The following is a 7900-nucleotide window of genomic DNA, read 5'->3' as shown; positions in this document are numbered from 1 at the left end:
CCTTTCCATGGCAAGCTTATGCAAGGGTTTCACCGTTGTCAGTGGCTACCTCCCATCCTCTCAGTGGAAATGTTCAACGCACCCTGTCACGGCACGGCTATCCATCTGTCGGTTCTCAATTAGGCCGGAATAGAATCCAGTGATTCTTTTGCGTCTGTCACTAACGCCCCGCCTTCAGGAGTTTGAAGCACGTCACAATCATTCAATCATTGAATCCTACTCAGAATACCACAGACAAGGTTAGACCTTACGGATTCTCTTGAATGCCGCCATCAGTTCTTGCCTATACCACGAAGACTCTGATCTCACGGAATGGCTGGCTCGTTTGTCAGGCGAGCACTCGGTTGTCAGGCGATCAACCATGCATCGTGTATCAGGAATCCAAGAGATATTCACCCAATCTAAGGTAGAACGGAGGTGGTTGTTAGTCACACGTTCATAGGTGAGAATGATGATGAGTGTCACGGATCATCACATTCATCAAGTTGAAGAACAAGTGATATCTTGGACAAAGAACAAGCGGAATTGAATAGAAGAACAATAGTAATTGCATTAATACTCGAGGTACAGCAGAGCTCCACACCTTAATCTATGGTGTGTAGAAACTCCACCGTTGAAAATACATAAGAACAAGGTCTAGGCATGGCCGTGAGGACAGCCCCCAGTGATCAAAAGATTCAAAGATCTCCAGATCCTCAAATACAATAGTAAAAGGTCCTACTTATAGAAAACTAGTAGCCTAAGGTGTACAAAGATGAGTAAATGACATAAAAATCCACTTCCGGGCCCACTTGGTGTGTGCTTGGGCTGAGCAATGAAGCATTTTCGTGTAGAGACTCTTCTTGGAGTTAAACGCCAGCTTTTGTGCCAGTTTGGGCGTTTAACTCCCATTTTGGTGCCAGTTCCGGCGTTTAACGCTGGGAATTCTGAGGGTGACTTTGAACGCCGGTTTGGGCCATCAAATCTTGGGTAAAGTATGGACTATCATATATTGCTGGAAAGCCCAGGATGTCTACTTTCCAACGCCGTTGAGAGCGCGCCAATTGGGCTTCTGTAGCTCCAGAAAATCCACTTCGAGTGCAGGGAGGTCAGAATCCAACAGCATCTGCAGTCCTTTTCAGTCTCTGAATCAGATTTTTGCTTAGGTCCCTCAATTTCAGCCAGAAAATACCTGAAATCACAGAAAAATACACAAACTCATAGTAAAGTCCAGAAAAGTGAATTTTAACTAAAAACTAATGAAAATATACTAAAAACTAAACCAAATATACTAAAAATATACTAAAAACAATGCCAAAAAGCGTACAAATTATCCGCTCATCACAACACCAAACTTAAATTGTTGCTTGTCCTCAAGCAACTGAAAATCAAATAAGATAAAAAAGAAGAGAATATGCAATGAACTCCAAAAACATCTATGAAGATCAGTATCAATTAGATGAGCGGGGCTTTTAGCTTTTTGCCTCTGAATAGTCTTGGCATCTCACTTTATCCTTTGAAATTCAGAATGATTGGCTTCTTTAGGAACTTAGAATCCAGATAATGTTATTGATTCTCCTAGTTAAGTATGATGATTCTTGAACACAGCTACTTATTGAGTCTTGGCTGTGGCCCAAAGCACTCTGTCTTCCAGTATTACCACCGGATACATACATGCCACAGACACATAATTGGGTGAACCTTTTCAGATTGTGACTCAGCTTTGCTAGAGTCCCCAATTAGAGGTGTCCAGGGTTCTTAAGCACACTCTTTTTTCCTTGGATCACAACTTTATTTCTTTCTTTTTCTTTCTTTTTCTCTTTCCTTTTCGTTTTTTTTTCGTCTCTTTTTTTTTGTATTCACTGCTTTTTCTTGCTTCAAGAATCATTTTTATGATTTTTCAGATCCTCAGTAACATGTCTCCTTTTTCATCATTCTTTCAAGAGCCAACATTCATGAACCACAAATTCAAAAGACATATGCACTGTTTAAGCATACATTCAGAAAACAAACGTGTTGCCACCACATCAAAATAGTTAAACTGTTATAAAATTCAAAATTCATTCAATTCTTATCTTTTTCAATTAAGAACATTGTTTATTTAAGAAAGGTGATGGATTCATAGGACATTCATAACTTTAAGGCATAGACACTAAGAAACTAATGATCATAAGACACAAACATGGATAAACATAAGCATGAAAATTTCGAAAAACAAGAAAATAAAGAACAAGGAGATTAAAGAACGGGTCCACCTTAGTGATGGCGGCTTGTTCTTCCTCTTGAAGGTCTTATGGAGTGCTTGAGCTCCTCAATATCTCTTCCTTGTCTTTGTTGCTCCTCTCTCATGGTTCTTTGATCTTCTCTAATTTCATGGAGGAGGATGGAATGTTCTTGGTGCTCCACCCTTAGTTGTCCATGTTGGAACTCAATTCTCCTAGGGAGGTGTTCAGTTGCTCCCAATAGTCTTGTGGAGGAAAGTGCATCCCTTGAGGTATCTCAGGGATCTCATGATGAGAGGGGTCTCTTGTTTGCTCCATCTTTTTCTTAGTGATTGGCTTGTCCTCATTAATGGGGATGTCTCCCTCTATGTCAACTCCAACTGAATAACAGAGGTGACAAATGAGATGAGGAAAGGCTAACCTTGCTAAGGTAGAGGACTTGTCCGCCACCTTATAGAGTTCTTGGGCTATAACCTCATGAACTTCCACTTCTTCTCCAATCATGATGCTATGAATCATGATGGCCCGGTCTAGAGTAACTTCGGACCGGTTGCTAGTGGGAATGATTGAGCGTTGGATAAACTCCAACCATCCTCTAGCCACTGGTTTGAGGTCATGCCTTCTCAATTGAACCGGCTTCCCTCTTGAATCTCTCTTCCATTGGGCGCCCTCTTCACAAATGTCAGTGAGGACTTGGTCCAACCTTTGATCAAAGTTGACCCTTCTAGTGTAAGGATGTTCATCTCCTTGCATCATGGGCAAGTTGAATGCTAACCTTACATTTTCCGGACTAAAATCCAAGTATTTCCCCCGAACCATAGTAAGCCAATTCTTTGGATCCGGGTTCACACTTTGATCATGGTTCTTGGTGATCCATGCATTGGCATAGAACTCTTGAACCATCAAGATTCTGACTTGTTGAATGGGGTTGGTGAGAACATCCCAACCTCTTCTTCGGATCTCATGTCGGATCTCCGGATATTCACTCTTTTTGAGTGAAAAAGGGACCTCGGGGATCACCTTCTTCAAGGCCACAACTTCATAGAAGTGGTCTTGATGCACCCTTGAGATGAATCTCTCCATGTCCCATGACTCGGAGGTGGAAGCTTTTGCCTTCCCTTTCCTCTTTCTAGAGGTTTCTCCGGCATTGGATGCCATAAATGGTTATGAAAAAACAAAAAGCAATACTTTTACCACACCAAACTTAAAAGGTTTGCTCGTCCTCGAGCAAAAGAAGAAAGAAGAGAGTAGAAGAAGAAGAAATGAGGAAGAAGGGAATGGCTTTGTGTTCGGCCAAAGAGGGGGAGAAGTGGTGTTTAGGTTGTGTGAAAATGAAGGGGTGAAGAAGGGTATATATAGGGGAGGGGGCTCATGGTTCGGTCATGTATGGGTGGGTTTGGGAGGGAAAGTGGTTTGAATTTGAAGGGTGAGGTAGGTGGGGTTTTATGAAGGATGGATGTGAGTGGTGAAGAGAAAGATGGGATTTGATAGGTGAAGGGTTTTTGGGGAAGAGGTGTTGAGGTGATTGGTGAATGGGTGAAGAAGAGAGAGAGTGGTGGGGTTGGTGGGGATCTTGTGGGGTCCACAGATCCTGTGGTGTCAAGGAAAAGTCATCCCTGCACCAAATGGCATGCAAAATCACGTTTTGATCCACTTCTGGCGTTAAACGCCGGGCTGGTACCCATTTCTGGCGTTTAACGCCAGGTTCTTGCCCTTTTCTGGCGTTTAACGCCAGTCTGGTGCCCCTTTCTGGCGTTAAACGCCCAGAATGGTGCCAGACTGGGCGTTAAACGCCCACCTGCTAGCCTTACTGGTGTTTAAACGCCAGTAAGTTCTTCCTCCAGGGTGTGCTGTTTTTCTTCCTGTTTTTCATTCTGTTTTTGCTTTTTCAATTGATTTTGTGACTTCTCATGATCATCAACCTACAAAAAAACATAAAATAACAAAAGGAAATAGATAAAATATAACATTGGGTTGCCTCCCAACAAGCGCTTCTTTAATGTCAGTAGCTTGACAGAGGGCTCTCATGGAGCCTCACAAATGATCAGAGCAATGTTGGAACCTCCCAACACCAAACTTAGAGTTTGAATGTGGGGGTTCAACACCAAACTTAGAGTTTGGTTGTGGCCTCCCAACACCAAACTTAGAGTTTGACTGTGGGGGCTCTGTTTGACTCTGATTTGAGGGAAGCTTTTCATGCTTCCTCTCCATGGTGACAGATCGATATCCTTGAGCCTTAAACACAAAGGATTCTTTATTCACTTGAATGATCAGTTCACCTCTATCAACATCAATCACAGCCTTTGCTGTGGCTAGGAAGGGTCTGCCAAGGATGATGGATTCATCCATGCACTTCCCAGTCTCTAGGACTATGAAATCAGTAGGGATGTAGTGGTCTTCAATCTTCACCAAAACATCCTCTACAAGTCCATGAGCTTGTTTTCTCGAGTTGTCTGCCATCTCTAGTGAGATTCTTGCAGCTTGCACCTCAAAGATCCCTAGCTTCTCCATTACAGAGAGAGGCATGAGGTTTACACTTGACCCTAAGTCACAAGAGCCTTCTTGAAGGTCATGGTGCCTATGGTACAAGGTATTGAAAACTTCCCAGGGTCTTGTCTCTTTTGAGGTAATTTCTGCCTAGACAAGTCATCCAGTTCTTTGGTGAGCAAAGGGGGTTCATCCTCCCAAGTCTCATTTCCAAATAACTTGTCATTTAGCTTCATGATTGCTCCAAGGTATTTGGCAACTTGTTCTTCAGTGACATACTCATCCTCTTCAGAGAAAGAATACTCATCAGAGCTCATGAAGGGCAGAAGTAAGTCCAATGGAATCTCTATGGTTTCATTTTGAGCCTTAGATTCCCATGGTTCCTCATTTGGGAACTCAGTGGAGGTCAGTGCACGCCCATTGAGGTCTTCCTCAGTGGCATTCACTTCCTCTCCTTCCTCTCCAAATTCGGCCATGTTGATGGCCTTGCACTCTCCTTTTGGATTTTCTTCTGTGTTGCTTGGAAGAGTACTTGGAGGGAGTTCAGTAACTTTCTTGCTCAGCTGTCCCACTTGTGCCTCCAAATTCCTAATGGAGGACATTGTTTCAGTCATGAAACTTTGAGTGGTTTTAATTAGATCAGAGACCATGGTTGCTAAGTCAGAGGGGTTCTGCTTAGAATTCTCTGTCTGTTGCTGAGAAGATGATGGAAAAGGCTTGCTATTGCTAAACCTGTTTCTTCCACCATTATTGTTGTTGAAACCTTGTTGAGGTCTCTCTTGATTCTTCCATGAGAAATTTGGATGATTTCTCCATGAAGAATTATAGGTGTTTCCATAGGGTTCTCCTAGGTAATTCACCTCTTCCATTGAAGGGTTCTCAGGATCATAAGCTTCTTCTTCAGATGAAGCATCCTTAGTACTGCCAGGTGCATTTTGCATTCCAGACAGACTTTGAGAGATCAGATTGACTTGTTAAGTCAATATTTTATTCTGAGCCAGAATGGCATTCAGAGTATCAATCTCAAGAACTCCTTTCTTCTGATTTGTCCCATTGTTCACAGGATTCCTTTTAGAAGTGTACATGAATTGGTTATTTGCAACCATTTCAATTAGTTCTTGAGCTTCTGTAGGCGTCTTCTTCAGATGAAGAGATCCTCCAGCAGAGCTATCCAAAGACATCTTGGATAGTTCAGAGAGACCATCATAGAAAATACGTATGATGCTCCATTCAGAAAGCATATCAGATGGACACTTTCTGATCAATTGTTTGTATCTTTCCCAAGCTTCATAGAGGGATTCTCCATCATTCTGTCTGAAGGTTTGGACTTCCACTCTAAGCTTACTCAATTTTTGAGGTGGAAAGAACTTTGCCAAGAAGGCATTGACTAGCTTTTCCCATGAGTCCAGGCTTTCTTTAGGTTGTGAGTCCAACCATGTCCTAGCTCTGTCTCTTACAGCAAAAGGGAATAGCATAAGTCTGTAGACCTCAGGGTCAACCCCATTAGTCTTGACAGTGTCACAGATTTGCAAGAATTTAGCTAAGAACTGATGAGGATCTTCTAATGGAAGTCCATGGAACTTGCAATTCTGTTGTATTAGAGAAACTAATTGAGGCTTAAGCTCAAAGTTGTTTGCTCCAATGGCAGGGATAGAGATGCTTCTCCCATAGAAGTCGGGAGTAGGTGCAGTAAAGTCACCCAGCACCTTCCTTGCATTGTTGTTGTTTTCGGCTGCCATGGGTTCTTCTTCCTTGAAGATTTCTGTTAGGTCCTCTACAGAGAGTTGTGCCTTAGCTTCTCTTAGCTTTCGCTTCAAGGTCCTTTCAGGTTCAGGGTCAGCTTCAACTAGAATGCCTTTGTCTCTGCTGCTGCTCATATGAAAGAGAAGAGAACAAGAAAATATGGAATCCTCTATGTCACAGTATAGAGATTCCTTGAGGTGTCAGAAGAACAGAAAAATAGAAGAAAGAGGTAGAAGAATTCGAACTTAATTAGATAGAGTTCGAATTGTGCATTGAGAAGGAGTGGTACTCCATAAATAGAAGGATGTGAGAAGAGGGGAAGAAATTTCGAAAATTAAGTTAAAAAGATTTTAAAAATATTTTGAAAAATTGATTGATAATTTTCGAAAACTAAAAGTGGAAAAGGAATCAAGTGATTTTTGAAAAAGATTTTGAAATTAGAAATAAAAAGGATATGATTGAAAACTAATTTGAACAAGATGTGATAAAAAAAGATATGATTAAAAAGATATGATTTGAAAACAATTTTAAAAAGATTTGATTTTAAAAATTAATGACTTGCTTAACAAGAAAAGATATGATTCAAACGTTAAACCTCTCTCAACAGAAAAGGCAACATACTTGAAATGTTGAATCAAATCATTAATTGTTAGCAAGTATCTTTGAAAAAGGAAAGAAATTGATTTTGAAAACATTTGATTGAAAAGATATGATTTGAAAAAGATTTGATTTTGAAAAACTTTGAAAACTTGAAAAAAAAATTGATTTTGAAAACAAAATCCTCCCCCTTGTGCCATCCTGGCGTTAAACGCCCAGAATGGTGCACATTCTGGCGTTTAACGCCCAATGAACTACCTTTTTGGGCATTAAACGCCCAACCAGATACCCTGGTTGGCGTTTAAACGCCAGTCTGTCCTTCTTCACTGGGCGTTTTGAACGCCCAGCTTTTTCTGTGTAATTCCTCTGCTGCATGTTCTGAATCTTCAGTTCCCTGTACTATTGACTTGAAAATAGAACCAAGATCAAATAAACAATGCATGCAAGACACCAAACTTAAAATTAGACACTAGACTCAAACAAGAAACATAAAATATTTTTGGTTTTTTATGATTTTGACATTTTTTTATGCTTTTTCGAAAATTATATGGAAATAGAAAATAAAGCTTTCAGAATTCTTAATTTGGATTCCAGGAATCATTGCAATGCTAGTCTAAGACTCCAGTCCAGGAATTAGACATGGCTTCACAGCCAACCAAGCTTTCAAAGAAAGCTTCGGTCCAAAACACTAGACATGGCCAATGGCCAGCCAAGCCTTAGCAGATCATTGCTCCAATAGCAAGATTGATAGAGATCAACAAGCTCTTGTGATGATAAGTTGAAACCTCGGTCCAATAAGATTAGACATGGCTTCACAGCCAGCCAGACTTCAACAGATCATCATGAAACTCTAGAATTCATTCTTAAGAACT

At 40.9% G+C, this 7900-nt stretch overlaps 1 non-coding gene across 1 annotated transcript; it reads left to right on the top strand.

Moving 5' to 3' along the window:
• Positions 1 to 5923: 5923 nt before the first annotated feature.
• Positions 5924 to 6031, top strand: LOC130971218 (small nucleolar RNA R71). Its single transcript, XR_009082450.1, has one exon. It is a non-coding gene; the product is annotated as a small nucleolar RNA R71 (small nucleolar RNA).
• Positions 6032 to 7900: the final 1869 nt, after the last annotated feature.

This window comes from Arachis stenosperma, chromosome 3, assembly GCF_014773155.1.
Source record: "Arachis stenosperma cultivar V10309 chromosome 3, arast.V10309.gnm1.PFL2, whole genome shotgun sequence".
NCBI lineage: Eukaryota > Viridiplantae > Streptophyta > Magnoliopsida > Fabales > Fabaceae > Arachis > Arachis stenosperma.
Note: the sequence above shows the minus strand (reverse complement) of the source record. Positions and strands in the feature narration are given on the sequence as shown.